At 42.5% G+C, this 14,559-nt stretch overlaps 1 protein-coding gene across 2 annotated transcripts in view; it reads left to right on the top strand.

The window, feature by feature from the left end:
- Nucleotides 1–5,500: 5,500 nt before the first annotated feature.
- ELK4 (ETS transcription factor ELK4) overlaps nucleotides 5,501–14,559 on the top strand; it is a 68,273-nt gene continuing 59,214 nt past the window's right edge. Inside the window, exon 1 of one of the 2 annotated variants that reach the window (XM_069238568.1) lies at nucleotides 5,501–5,930. The gene's annotated coding sequence lies outside the window, so the exon portion shown is untranslated. The remainder of the gene's footprint in view (nucleotides 5,931–14,559) is intronic. The other variant, XM_069238567.1, reaches the window with a different exon arrangement.

Genomic DNA, 14,559 nt, shown 5'->3' with positions numbered 1-14,559 from the left:
TTCTTGAAAAACCCTCAAAGTCCATAAATCTCTGCAACCAGAAGGGTCTAGCAGGTGTCATGGTATATTGCATTTGCAAATCTGCCACTGTGACGAAAAGTTACAAATTAAAAAGTTGTCACGAATGGAAGGTTTTTTCTCTACGAATTTTCAACATTATTTTATTTCAGCACTTAGATTTTTGGGAAAAACCTTGAAGTATCGACAGAAATGATGCCTTACTGAATTCCGAATTTTATCTAGTTTTCAGAAATGTATAGCTTTCTGGGATCCACCATGGGTTTCACACCCATTACCACCAGGAACTGGAACATGGTTAAGAGCAAAAAAAATAGGAAAAATGGGCTATCTCCCAGTAAAATGCCAAAACTGTGGTAAAAAAAATGTTTTCTTGATTCAAGGATCACTGTTTCTGAAAGCCGTGAAGATGGTGATTTTAGCACTGCACACCTTTCATTGATGCCTTTTGCAGAAAAAAAGGCACTTTCTTCTGCAGCACTTTTTTTTTTTACCAAACCCTCTAAAATGTAGCTATGTTTTGGCTAATTTCTCGGTCTTCTTCAGGGGAATCAACAAACCATAGATACATTTTTTATAATTATAATTAATTAATCTTTATTTCGGCCAATTAGGCCATAAAAGATGTACACAAAAAACACACATATGAACATGTAAAACCATCAAGGGAAAGTAAACAGGAAACACATCAGATAAAAGACCATACAATTAAAATGAAAACTTAAAATTAGATAGGAGCCTGCAACTTTAAAATACGGGTACGAATATGCCAGACATTGGTAAGGAATTTGGCTAGTGCAAACACAATTGGACCTGAAACATCAGTTTTTAAAATTCTGTACACCGGGAGGTACTCCCTAAAACCAAGGTTTCTAATAAGTGGTAGGAGCCAATATTTCCTGGCGGCCTTGTAAGTTGGACAAAACAAGACCACATGCAGATCGCTTTCCTCTGCTCCCACACATGTCGGACATAGCTTGGTAGATGGCAGTGTTGACCAGGAGCAGGTGTAAGATCGCAGAGGCAATGTGCCATATCTCCATTGGAGAAAAAGCTTCCTGGCCAGCACAGGAGACATAGCATCCAGAACCCTCTCCAAACGGTATGAGTCCTTGCTTTGCGCGAATACAGATGTTAATGACCCCTCATTCTTACAGTCTAGGGCCATAGCTAATTTCTGCTCGTGGTAAGCACTGACCAAAGCTCTTCGTGGGATCCTTAGTGAGGCGTTGGCTGGATCCGACCACAGGTCAGGGAGGCCCAATCCCATACAGGACTTTTTTATATATTTTATCCACGGGATCTGTAGAGCTTTAGGGTGGGTTAAAAACTCCCTCAGTTCCGCCCTATAAGAAGAGAGTTCTTCGGTGCTCCATAGCCTTCGCCAGAAGACTATGGGTCTGAGACCTAAATCATCTGCTATTGGTCTCAGACCCAGATCCATCCTCAGGGGGAGGAGCGGAGTACTGGACGGAAGTGCTACTATCTGTCTAATAAAGTTGTTCTCAGTTATAGACAAACTGCAGGAAGCTGTGTGACCCCACAGTTCCGCCCCGTACATCAGAGCTCCTCTAGCCTGTGCCTTGTATATCTGGATAAGCGGCCCCAGCGGTCGATATGTGGAACTTCTCATCAACCGAGCAATGCCGCCAGTGGTCTGCACTAATTTAAGGTTAACCCTAGTCTGGTGAGTTCCCCAGGACATGGTTTCATTCAACGTTACACCTAGATATTCAAAGGTGGAGACTCTCTCTAAACGTGAAGCTCCCAGTAAGGGGTTCGGGCGTGATCTTGGGGTTGGGTTCATAACCATAAACTTGGTTTTGTTAGCATTGATTTCTAACCCCCTATCTGTGCAAAAAGCCACAAAAGAATCAAGGATCCTCTGTATCCCCATGGGGGTTTTGGACAGCAGCAGGGTGTCATCTGCAAACATGATTGCAGGCACCCTGCTGCCATTCAATTTTGGGGCATCATAGATACATTTAGAATCCCCAGTATATTGGGAAAAAGGGTGCAATTATTTTTAAAGACATTTTTTATTGTTTTATTTATACAAACAATAGTACAAAAAGAGAAGAAAAGTTGGTCATCTCCAACCAATTCACATAGAGTAGCAGGTCATCACAGTTTCCACCCCACAGGATTACACAAGCATCATACCCAAATATTCTCCTCCCAAGGAACCACTGGTGCTTAAGTACCTGAGTCAGGAAGGGAGAGCAACTCGTCATCCGACGTAAGCTACCTGTTACCCCTGGATCTGTGAACTTAGCCTGCATTGTCCCCCAAACGTACAGGTCCTTTCCCCGCCTTCTCATCATGGCGACACTTTATGAGGCTAACTTCCTCCACACCAGCGCATTCACTCATGTCTTTCACCAATGCGTCCACACTGGGGCCACCTTGCCCCATCCATGTGAATGCAGCTCTTATCTTTACCAACAATAACTGCAGATGCACGAATGTAAACTCCATTATTTTACCCTTACACCATTGAATATCCCCCAGCAAGAAAACAATCAGGTCCATTGATATCAGAATCATCACTACTATGGCCAAGCGAGCCACAACAGACATCCAGAAGAAGTACACTGGTGGGCAGCACCATGCGAGGTGTAAGAAAGTCACCACGGGAGCCAGACATCTGCAGCAACTACTGGGTTTAATGGGATCAATTCTGTTGAGCAGCAGTTGTGTCACATATGTACGGTGCAAAACATTGAAATGAACTAACTTAAACCCGGCATTAGTGGAAACAGACTGGACCACAGCACAGGGCTCAGCTCCTCCTCCCAAGCTGCCCTGGCAGGAAACCTGGATCGGGCTCTATCAACTGTCATGGCCCTATACAGGTGCAAGACCAAGTGACGAGCCTCCCCCAACTCTAACAGCCGTCGAAACACAAGTGATGTGGGCAGAGTGGCAGGCTATGTGGGCCATATTTCCCTTACTACGGCATCTGTGCTGGTGTGCATTAAGAAGTGCCATTGTGCTAGTCCAAAGGTCTCCTGCGCCATCTTGAAAGTGATAAACTCCTCATTGGGGTCTAGATAGCCAAGTGTCTTACAGCCACCCCAAACCAAGCAGTAACATTCACTGATTCAACGAGTGTATTGAATGCTCGTAGGTCGTAAAAGATAAACTCTCTAGCAAAGGGGGCCCTAGCCAGCATTACTCTAATTGTCCTTTCCCGAAAGGAAGCTGTGTGCCTAATAAGGTACGATACCAATGCCGGATACTGTCTCCCCCTCCCCCCGACATCAGAATTTTGGTGAGTGAAAGAACATCTCTTCAGTGCCTCCCAATTCCCACAAAGCCAATGTGTGGAGTGCTGGAGCTGGGAGGGCAAACATTACAGTTCCAAGTTAGGGACCACCAGTCAACCCTCCAGCAAGGGCAGAAACAGGAAGTCATGTGCCAACCTACTTTTACTACTTGCCTATATCAGAGTAGTTAGGAGAGAATGCAGTCTTCGAAATACAACCCGGGTAAGGGTGTCAAATGAATGTTACATGGTGTACAGGCATTGTGGTCAAAACACCATCTTATCCATGGCCACTTGACCCATCATGGACAGAGGGACAGGGTATTCCAAAATTGTTTTGCCTAAAGGCAAGCGCCTTACAAAGGACCTTCGTGTCTGTTTTTATCAGTGTGAGCAGACAATAGGTGGACGGATCTGTGGAGCCAGCACTGGGCTTCAGTACCGTAGAAATTCAGCCGTCTTGCATAGATGGACGAAGCATTCTGGTGTCACTAGCTTCCTGGTACACTTCAAGTCAAGCTACTGTTGCGTGAAGACCAAGGTAAAAGCCTGATATAATGCTGCAGGGAGGCCGTCGCTTCCTGGCGCCTCCTCCTCCCCCAGCCTTCCCCACAGCAGACAAGCAAGGGCTATTCTGATCTCCTAAAAGGGCGCAAATTTGGCATGGATACCCTATGTGGAAAAAAAGGTTATGGAGGCCTAAGCTTGAACTATCCCAAAAAGCCAAAAAAGCCTTAGCACTGGAGGGGAGGGGAAGGCCTTGCAGCAAAAGAGTTAACCTGCATCCTCGTGCCATAACCAAGCTACCACCTGTTTGAGGAGCTTTGAGAAGCACCATGGGTGGTAGAACTCCCAAACTTGGTCTCAACAAAGAAATTATAAGAAATGTCAGTCAAGTGAAAAAATGGGTCTGATAGGTAGGCTTCTTAAAAGTTGAGATTAACTATCCAGTCTTCCTGCCTCAGAAGCTCTCACAGGCCTAAAAGATGGATACCCTCCACCTTGAAGTGTCTGCCAGCCATTCATTGAATTATTGTAGGTTTATGACTCTGCATTTTTTCTTCACTAAAGAGGTTTTTCATGAACCCTCTAGCATAAAGAAAAATGTTTCCATTGCCCCTTTGGCCTAAGAGGCTAGGACCTCCTAATCTATCATCTTCTCCATCTCCTGTAGAAAATGATGGGGATTTACCGCCTGAAATGGGTAACACTAAAATTCCTTTTTGGAATCCCTTCACACGCTAAACGACCCATGTATGTGATGACATTTTCTGGCATTTTATTTCTCTGTCTAAACCTCCAGCTTTAGTAGGGAATACTGAATTCTTACATAAAGAGTTAAAGTTTCCTCTGGCGACACCTTTCTCACTTTGGCCACTGTTCAATTTGTATTCCTTGAGTGGAAAAAGGGGTGATCCTTTGTTGGAAAGAAGAGGTGATCCATGGTCTTGCCAGTCTGTTCATCTGAGGGCCTGACCTCCATAAGGGCTTTGATTTAATCTTTGGTTGGGCAACAGCCCCCTGCCATGACCCAGCCCATACAAAAATCTTCAGGATAATTGGTAACTTTCAATGACTAAAGCACAGTATTAGGAACAATCTTAATAAAGGAATGATACTTATGTTGGCTGGCGCAAACAACAAAGAAAGAGGACTGGTGGATAAAGAAAATGCCTTATATACTGTGTTAAAGACACTTAATAGTTATTTTAATAACTTGTTTGTGATCACTATCGCACTGGAATGTTGGTATTGTAGTTTATACTTAGCTGCTGTGTTTTCAGTAAAAGGAAGTCAAACGTAATCTCCTTCCAGTGTCCCTGACAATAAATAACATATGGCACTGGTATATTAAAGAATGTATGATCCAATATAGGCAGAATTGAAATCATTTTACAGACCAAAAAAATTACTTTCCGTTCTTCACTCTCAACACATAACACCTACCACTACAAATGTTAGCCCAGGCAAGATCGTCAAATCAAGAACTCTAAAGATGGTGTGCCCAGCTGCAGAGGCGTCATTGGTGGCACATTCTAAGAGTAAGATAGGTCACTAGTTGAGATTTGCACTACTTGGTGGTCACCATAGTAAGATGGCCGCCATTTTTAAGTATTTCACTGCTCATTTATTGTAGTCCCTTTTCGGTTTCTGCTTACACTCCTCTCCGACACATTCCTGTCTTTGCATCGGAAGCGGAAGCACCGGAGTTGTAGTGGTGATACTGGACAGGAAGAGAAAGAGCTGATTAATTGGATTGTGTGTGGATTCAGTGCTGAGTCCACAAGCGAGAGGAAGAAGGAAGAGTTGCCTTCTCGGTATTTTTTGGAAGAGGCGAGAAATGAGTCGGACGTGACTTTCCAGATGAGACTTTCTTACTCTCTTTGCACTTCAGGGGACTCGGCAAGTGCCGCGCTCGATTTGAGAGGCAGGAGCCCGCCTCTATAAACATGCGAGGCTCCACTGTGCTATTTTATTTGGGAAAGGTGGGAATCAGAGCCCGTCTTTCCTCTGGCGGCTTGAATAAACGTGGCCCTCTCTTTGGAGTGGTGGGGATAGGACCCCACCAAAAGTTGCCACTTTTTACAGAAACAAATACCGGCCGTTTGTTTATATTTTGCTATACTGGAAGTGCCAAGTCCTGGTAGGTCAAATGAATTCGTGTACATTTCTCAGTATTAATTTCTAACATAGCAATTGTGGCTGTTTTAATACACGATTAGCTACGTCCCAAAAACTGATTTCTTGTTTTGCTTATTTTTTTATATTTAGATCTCAAGTGACAAAAAAAACACAGAGCTCTAATGTTTTTTCCCATTTTTTTCCCTGCACAAACATAGACATGCAGGATAGGCCGGTAAAAAAAAAACCTGCCGATGACAACCCCTAACTCCACCTCACTTTTGGGTTCACATAAATGTGGGGCTTTGGGACACTGAGGGAGCCTGATTTAATGTGCACCGTTAGCACCACAAGCTCTATTGAATGTAGGATTTAGTAAGAAAAAAGTGTGTTCACTAGCCAGCCAGAAAACAAGCGAATGTGAACCTTAATTTTGCTAGAGGTGACTGCGAGATTTCCACATTTTAAAGCTTTCTGGATTGTATAAATGTAGCACTGTGTTTGGGGTGTTGACGCCTGATTTGTTCCCACAATTTACTCATGATGGGATGAGCTTGGCACTTTTTTATGATGAATACCTATTGCGATGGAAGGAACCTTATTTCCATATCCGAACACCCTAGTAAGATGTAAGAATCGTTGTTGTGATTTTGTTTGTGGTATGTAAAATGCTTTCAACGTGGCCCTAGTTATGTGATGTTTCGGACAGCACAGCTATTCATTAGGGATCACAGGCTCAGGAGTCACATAGCCTGCAATCCCCCAAGTTGTACATACTTTATTAGTGTAGGCGTTAGACAGCAGATGTTTCCACTCGCTCTCCGTCACTGGTTTTCACCCCTCCCTATTTGATCGCACCTCACAACCTGGTTTCCTTTACTATTTTTCTTTCCTAACGTCACTAGTTGATTTTCCTACCCGTCTCCCCCCTCCTTTCTTACTTACTCTCCATTCTGTGCCTGATTTTCTTCCCTTCTTTCCTCTCAACTCTTTTCCTTCTCCTCATGATTCTCCATTGTTCTCCAGTTTTTTCTGCTTTCCCTAATTCTATTCATGCTTTTCCACCTGTCTTTCATGGGTCACTTATCTGTCTGCTGCCCTCATTTTTTTCCACTGGTCTTTCTTACTCCTCCACTAATCCAGATCAGTCATGGTACATTAGTACGGTTGTGATTCATGCACTGTTGAGGTACCATATATATTGCGAGCAATAGTGCTGTCACTCAGTACTGTTCCGTCAGGATTCAGCTGACCAGCCCACTTCTCACTGAGGCTCCTGGTTAACTGCAGCATGCAATTTCTCTAGATAGTGCACACAACAACTGAAAGTTACTTCAACTTGTTCCCTCCTCTGAGGGCTACTTGACCGCTAAACTGCAGGCCACGAAGAACAGCATCATCCTCTACTATGATGTTGCCTCTGCAATAATTGTCAAACCTAGGCCATAAACTGACACCTTGAGTGGAGTCTTATAAAATGTTGCACTGGCACCGTTTCTCGAAATGTTGGGGAAAAAAAACCTTGAGCAGACTTGCCATCTCTGCCTGGCTGCACCATAACTGAGAGATCTGCTGGTGATATTTGCATTACTGCGCATATATAGCTATCATTGTGGTATTGACATGTTGACTGATATCTACCTCTTTTCATAAAAGTTGAATTCCAGACTGGTTTTGAATTACTGCATGTACATTGATATGGAGCTAGGTCTTCTGCTTTGTCTTGAGATCATATTGTGATTGCAGTGAGTCCCAAGTCATAAATAATTAAGAGGGTCAAGACTTGGGATCGAGATTGTCTTGAGTCTTCATAAGACTTAGCCCAAAGCCAGATGAAATAATCATATGTGAGTCCGAATTCCAGATGAGACCATAGAGGTTTATTCAAAATGAGGATTATTACAGAAGGCAAAAAGTGATCAATCAGTTATGAATTAGCTCAAATAGAATTGTCATAACATGTGGGAGGACTAACATAAGGTTAGTGGGTGAAGCAAGCCAATAGCCAGAACCAAGTATAATACACACAAAACATACTGATAGTCTGCTCTCAAAGAAGCAACCCAAAAGACTAAGGGGGTAATCACGAGTCTGGTGGTCACTAGATTGCCAGACTCATGGATGGCAGTGGGACTGCTGCCAATGCGGCGGTCCGGGTGCCACATTACAACCTTGGTGGTCAGGCCGCCAGGTTCAGGGATCCCCGTGGTCTGGGGGTGGTGGTGGTGGTCGTCCTAATCCACCAGGGCAGCGCTGCCCTGGGGATTACGACCCCCTTCTCCTATCACCATTAAAATGCCGGCAGAGAATGAGTGCAGAGGGGGGCCCTGCACTGCCCTTGCACTTGGCATAGACATTGCTGGGGTCCCCCTGGCCAGCACCATCACAATGTTCACTGTTTGCCTTGCAGGCAGTGAACATTGCGAGGGTGCTGGTGCACTTTGCAGGCTACAGCATTGCCACTGGCTCGTAATGGAGCCGGAGACAATGCTGTCAACTCAGGTTTCCACCCGATGACCTAGCAGGAAACTCTTAATGGGGCTGGCAGGGAGGCAGCTTGTGTGGTGGCAACCTCCTCGTCAGAAGTTCGGTGGACTGTAAAAACCGTCTGCCGAACTCATAATGACCCCCCGAGGTATGAATCAAATAAGAGTAGCATAGAGTCTGCACGGTAAGGCAGAGAAAGTCTAAGTATAAAGTGGATAAGCAGAAAAGTGCAGAGCCTGCTCAGTTAAAAACTTAACATCCTAAAACGTCAGCTTTCATAGGGTTTTAGACAGAAAAACCACACACATTTATTGGTGAAAGGTGACATAAAAAGGTTGTACTAGCAGTGTACCATTCTAGTAATGTCATGATTATTCTGATACATTAGATTTATTAAGTAAAGTACGTTTGAAAACACCTGCCTCCACTGCGTATTAATGAATGAGATGTGCATTGGAAATAAAGGAAATTACATGCTGTTTATGTAATACAGAAATACAATGGCCATACTAGGAAGGAATGGAATAAAATCATTTTTATTATTTAGTTTGTTAAAACCAGAACAATATTACAAATCTGACATTAAAACCATGACACTTTTCCCGCAAGGAATAAAAGAATGTAGTGGACAGATCAGCTAATGTATGGTCCCTACAATAAACTAGAGCAAAGAACTACTGATTTACTGAAAATGAAAAGCATGCAAAAACATCAAGTAGAAAGGCTCGTTCACCTAAAAAAGAAAAGTGCAAATTTCTTTCTTCAAATATGAATTTATCAGTGCAAACTGTCTGAGCCTAGTCAGGCCAACTAAATTACATCTTAGGCATTGTTTTTTAATTAGTAGAAATACTTAAATACCTATTAGAGTCAAGGGCCCTGTGATTAATACAAATGGTTTCTCAATGTAGTTAGGGGTCCCTGTAGTGAAGTTTGTTTCATTAAAGAACTGCTATCACATAAGTACAATACTTTGGCAGAGGTGGATGTGTAATCAGCTGCTCCGAAATATCTGTTCCTTAAATACGTTAACCACCAAATAGCATTCGCTTGACACCATTGTGAATTATTTTGTATTACCAGTAGTCCAATGGTAATGTCACAGGAATCCACATAAAATTGGGGTCCAGATCAGAAAAAAAATATATTGTGGCTTCTGCTCCAGAGGACCTAATGTGACATCAATGAGTAACATTTTATTACTGTGGGTGATAAGTGGTCAAAGTTAGATGTGTGAATGTGACTTGGTGAGTTTCACATGAATTCAGAGATAACCCTGTAGAGACCAGTTTCTATAGGGTTACACCTGTTTGTACTGAACCGGTTTGATTGATCTTTTTTCACCTTGATTGGCACTGAGCAGGCTCACAAGCTTAATATGGAGAATGCCTTTCTTGGAGAGAAATCATGTTAACTCGATTTGCTTTTCCTGGACTTCCTTTACACTTACCGTTTTGTTTTGGCCGTTAACCCTATCCACACCATAGCTAGCCACACATTTATTCTTTTTATTTGTGTATTTTTTTTTATTTATTTTTTATTTGAGGTGGCTTGTTTTTTGAGGTGTTCACTTCCTATATTGCCCCGCCTATCTTTTGGCCAGGCAAATTAGATGCTCTCTTCTCCACCCACCTCTGATTTTTTTTTTAAGCCCCCTTCAACCCTCCCGAAACACCCACACGCTGATTGGTTTTGTGTACTTGTCTGTTCCTTCTTCTGGGTTCCGGCAGCCACAAAAAAATATCTCTGTGATCCATATTTTTATTTTTCCTTTACATCCTTTTTCCGTTTCTGTATTTTTAATAGTTAGTTGAGTGATTTTAAGATGATGCCTCATGGCTGTGGAAATTATTAAAATATCTAATTGTTCATAGGACAGATTGCTTCTTAAATCTACTTGTCCTGTAAAAAAATCTACTTGTCCCTTTGGTACCATTTAGTGTGGCAACAAATTATAGCAGCAATCTCATTAAAGAAGAGCTCTGATAATAGCCTCTCTGGTTATGACATGTCTACTACTGTAGTATGCTTGAACACTTGCAACTTCCATCCCTACTATAGCAATTTCCCTATTTGGCCACCATTCCTCAGATCTACATACTGGGGCTGGAGGAAGCAGTTGTTCCAGGGCTGGAATAGCTTTGAGTCTGCAAACCTACTAATTTGCATGTTTTAAGAATTTTCACCAGCTCTCCTCTAATCTTTTCCCTTAATGAGAAAGGTTGGAAATTTACTCCTGACAGTGGCAGAAGTAGAAGTTCTTCCAGGGTTGGGGGAAAAAAAGTGGTTGGAGGGAAGGTGAATTTGTAAACGTTCAATAGGTTTTCACATGAGCAAATCTACACATGCATATTTGCTCATGCTAAAATACAGTTTACAAATATTTTCTAGTAATACGATTTCCTGGTCTACTTCTCTAAGTTCTTGTGAATTCATGAAAGCCACTATTTCAAAGACATATACCATGGGTGCACTTTTGTGACTTTCTTTAAGAATTGGGTCCCTCATTAGGTCTGGCATTAACAAAGTCATTTTGTTTTTATTAAACTTCTATTTCTCTCTGTATCGGGTGGCTTTACTGCGAGTGATCTCATTCTGCTCTTCTACAAGGAGAATATTGGCACACAAAGTATTTTTGTTCAGTGCCAGGAACTATTGTGGCAATCAGTGGCGTAAAGAAACTGAAGGGGGGGCCCCTTCAAAGAACATGTAGACCCCCCACCCCCAAAAAGATTCACTCAGGGCAGGAGCTCTGCGAAGGGGCACGAGGGCCTTTGTTACACCACCTGGGGCAATGTGTGCTTTTTGAGACCCAAATTTTTTTTTTTTTTTTTGTCAGTGTTTGTTACAGTGGTGAGGGCCTGGCAGCTCCCACAACAATAAAGTGTTATGAAAGCCATGTCAAAACAAGAGATGCATTGACGAAATTAAGAGGGACAAAAAAATGTCAGATCAATTGGCTTTGCCAGTGCTTATTTATTTTCATGCTTCCCATAATCGTGTTGAAAATGGTTACACTGATTTTCCATTACAAATATTTTTGGGAAATACTAGCATGCATCAACACATTTTACTAAATGACGCTTCAAAGAAATAGCACCTAAAATTTCATGGTTGTGAAACCTTTTTCCTACTTGCATTTTTTTCTGAACATTTTATTATGAAGGCAAAGAATCATCAGTCTTGCTTACAAGCTTCTGCAGACATTTGCATCTAATCGGAGAGCGTTCTGGGAGCATTATACTTAGCCTCATATTGTTAAAAAAAAAAAAGTGTACACGTTTGAAAAGTTTAATTTTTTTATACTGGAACTACTGTCAGTAGAGCAGTGTGGCCTTAAAACGTTTATTTACAGCCCTCACACTATTAATGAAGGCTTCTCATTAATGAACGATAAATACAAGTTCGAACAGCATTAACATATGGGCACACATATTACCTAAACTGCAGACAGTTCCCTTCTCTGTAAACTGGCAGCCAAAGGGTTTGTGCTGCTTGGGGTTGGGTCTACTTGTCCCAAGGACAAAATAAACATGAAAACTTGTTGCCCTTGACCCCAAACAATATCCTGGGCGTTGGGCGATAGGAATTCCACATCCCTGATACCTGTAGATAGACATGCACAAATCCCCGTCCCTTGTGATAGAAGAAAACCCACAATCGGAGTTCTGTTGCATCACCGTTTAATCCAGTGGGAAGAGTGGGCAACAGAAACGCAGTTTGCCCAATGTATTTTGGCAAGCAGGCCTTGGTCAAGAAACAATGACTTTAAATACGAAAGTGCAATGTACAAGACAGTGGAAACAAAGGATAGGAGTTGGCTTGAATGTGTGTTTCAATGGGTGGCATTTTAAAATGTGTAAATACAGACTAGTCTATAATCTGTTGTAGTACATTCACCTAAGTGTACAAAAATCAAGCATTTAATAAAAAAATCAAAATTACATAAATTGAGTAATGGGTGTTAATTCATAACTCTTTGCCAAATGGCCCAATTTTTTACTTTTAGCTAGACAGGATAACCAATTGCTGATCCCAATGTGTAACTGAACAATGGACGCCATCTTATGAGCAGAGGCCGTTTGAAACAGTGAACCTCCGTCTATTTATTTTTTTCCACACACTTTATTGCCATGTTTTTTTGTTTTTTGTTTTTACAGTAGCAGGTATACATTAATACATAATAAAGCAATAACATACACAGTATTACCTTATACAGTACCAAAATATATGGCCATGAATGGGCCCATTGTCCCTTGCATATCTAATTCCTGCTGCTGCAGTATAAACTACCCCTAAGTCCTTCCTCCCAACTGCCAACTAGCAAAGCAGTCCACCATCATCTATTATGCATCCGTTGGGCCCGCATATGGAACCCAGCGTTCAAGGGCTACATGGTATCTAAGTTGTAAGAGCGGGTGAGATTTGTTGGAACTGTATGTAAGGTGTGTATAGAGGCTGTCTTGTGCTACCCTGCATGGACCATGCATGTACAGCGTCTCATATCAGGGAAGGGAGCTATTTGTGTGGTGCAGGCGCACCCTCCTGGATTCCTATTCTTGGGTGATATGTTTAGGAGTGTATAGCAGCATCCTCCTGTGATTTCTCCCTAAATCTCTCAAAAGACGTGAACCTCAGAGTAATTGATATCTTCCTATACTGTCCCTAAATAATTAGACCCATATACTAGTCATCAAATATTGGTAATCTATATCATACAAGGCAAAATTACATGCAAAAATCATTTGTCCTTTGAGTTTATGAGCTGGTCTTGATTGCAGGTGAAGCATTGGTTTTAGACTTCCATGTACCTGGGCTTTTTCAGACCCCTTGGAAATGGCCTTATTTGCCATAACTATGACGTGTTTTAAGATGCTGGGCGCACGCCTGGGTATGACAGATGGAAACCACAGCAAAGGACGTGTTGTGATCATTGTTCTACAAGGTGTATGTAGTCGATTTGTTGGTTGATTTTTTTTTTTTTTTAAACATATCTTCATTATTTTTTGGAATCAAGTGGCCATATAATACAGTAGGATCTTGGTTCTTGTTCACCTCTGCATTGTTTAGTCAGGCGCATACTTATTGGCTTTTATTTGATCGGTTGTCAGTGTGTGACGCTTTCATCCCCCCCCCATTCGCTTCCAATGACAAGTTGCTTAGCCTTGTGGGCAGAGGAGGGCCAGCCACTTATAGATCGGTATGGTTATATTATTTCCATGTCTTCTTAGGAATATAGTGTGTGCTACCCACTAACTCTTCCTAAAGGCTGTACGTAGTAAGTGTGGGGGGGACTCTTTGTATACTTCCATCACAGGAATGGGTCCAGGGAGGTAAAAAGTAGATATATAAATATGAATAAACCCAAAGTAAACAAACAAATGAACAGTCTCTGGGGGTGGAGTCCTGAGCATTACAACATAATGTATCACAGTGGGGAGCACTGAAACCTCAACCATAGGCCACCTGGCATGAATTTGGCTAAGTTCTATAAAGGTAAACTATGGCCCAAATAGTATCGCCAGATACACCTCAACCAGGACCAGAATCTCAAGTTCGATTCATGCTTAAATTTGGTGTAGGTGTCTCAATCTGTAAGTAGTTACAAACTTATGAGGTGTCCCACCAAACTCTATTTGTCTCTATGGTACTCCCTCCCTCTCTCGTCTCTCCTCAAAGTCATTTTGATCTGAGCTGGAGTCTCAGTCCGGATGTTCCCAGCTTTCTCCCTGCAGAGTATATTCTCCTCTGCCCTTGCCCAGGCCTTGAAAATTAGTCCCAACGGTGAATTCGATGCAAATGCAAGCCTGCGACTAGCCAACCCCAAGACTAAATCTAGGAATCGGGTGCCCACCCTAGGGGTTGTAGGTCCGGCAAAACTCCCCAGAAGGCAGGTGTCTATCGTGCACGGCAATGCGTGCTCCACAGAGGCGCTGCAGGACTGCTTTCCAATAGACCTGCAACACGGGGGATCCACATACGATGTGACAAAAATCTGCATCAAGGAATTGGCACAGCGGACACCCCCAGGGGTCTTCTCCCCACCCCCCTAAACTTGCAGTCTATGTGGAGTAAAGTATGTCGTGTTGGGGGTTAAATTGCACTTATTTCAATCTTGTATTACGTGAGACCTTCCTGGGGTAGGCCAACATTCTATCCCATTC

Source organism: Pleurodeles waltl, chromosome 6 (assembly GCF_031143425.1).
Source record: "Pleurodeles waltl isolate 20211129_DDA chromosome 6, aPleWal1.hap1.20221129, whole genome shotgun sequence".
Taxonomy (NCBI): Eukaryota; Metazoa; Chordata; class Amphibia; order Caudata; family Salamandridae; genus Pleurodeles; species Pleurodeles waltl.
This window is presented reverse-complemented; position numbering and strand designations above follow the sequence as displayed.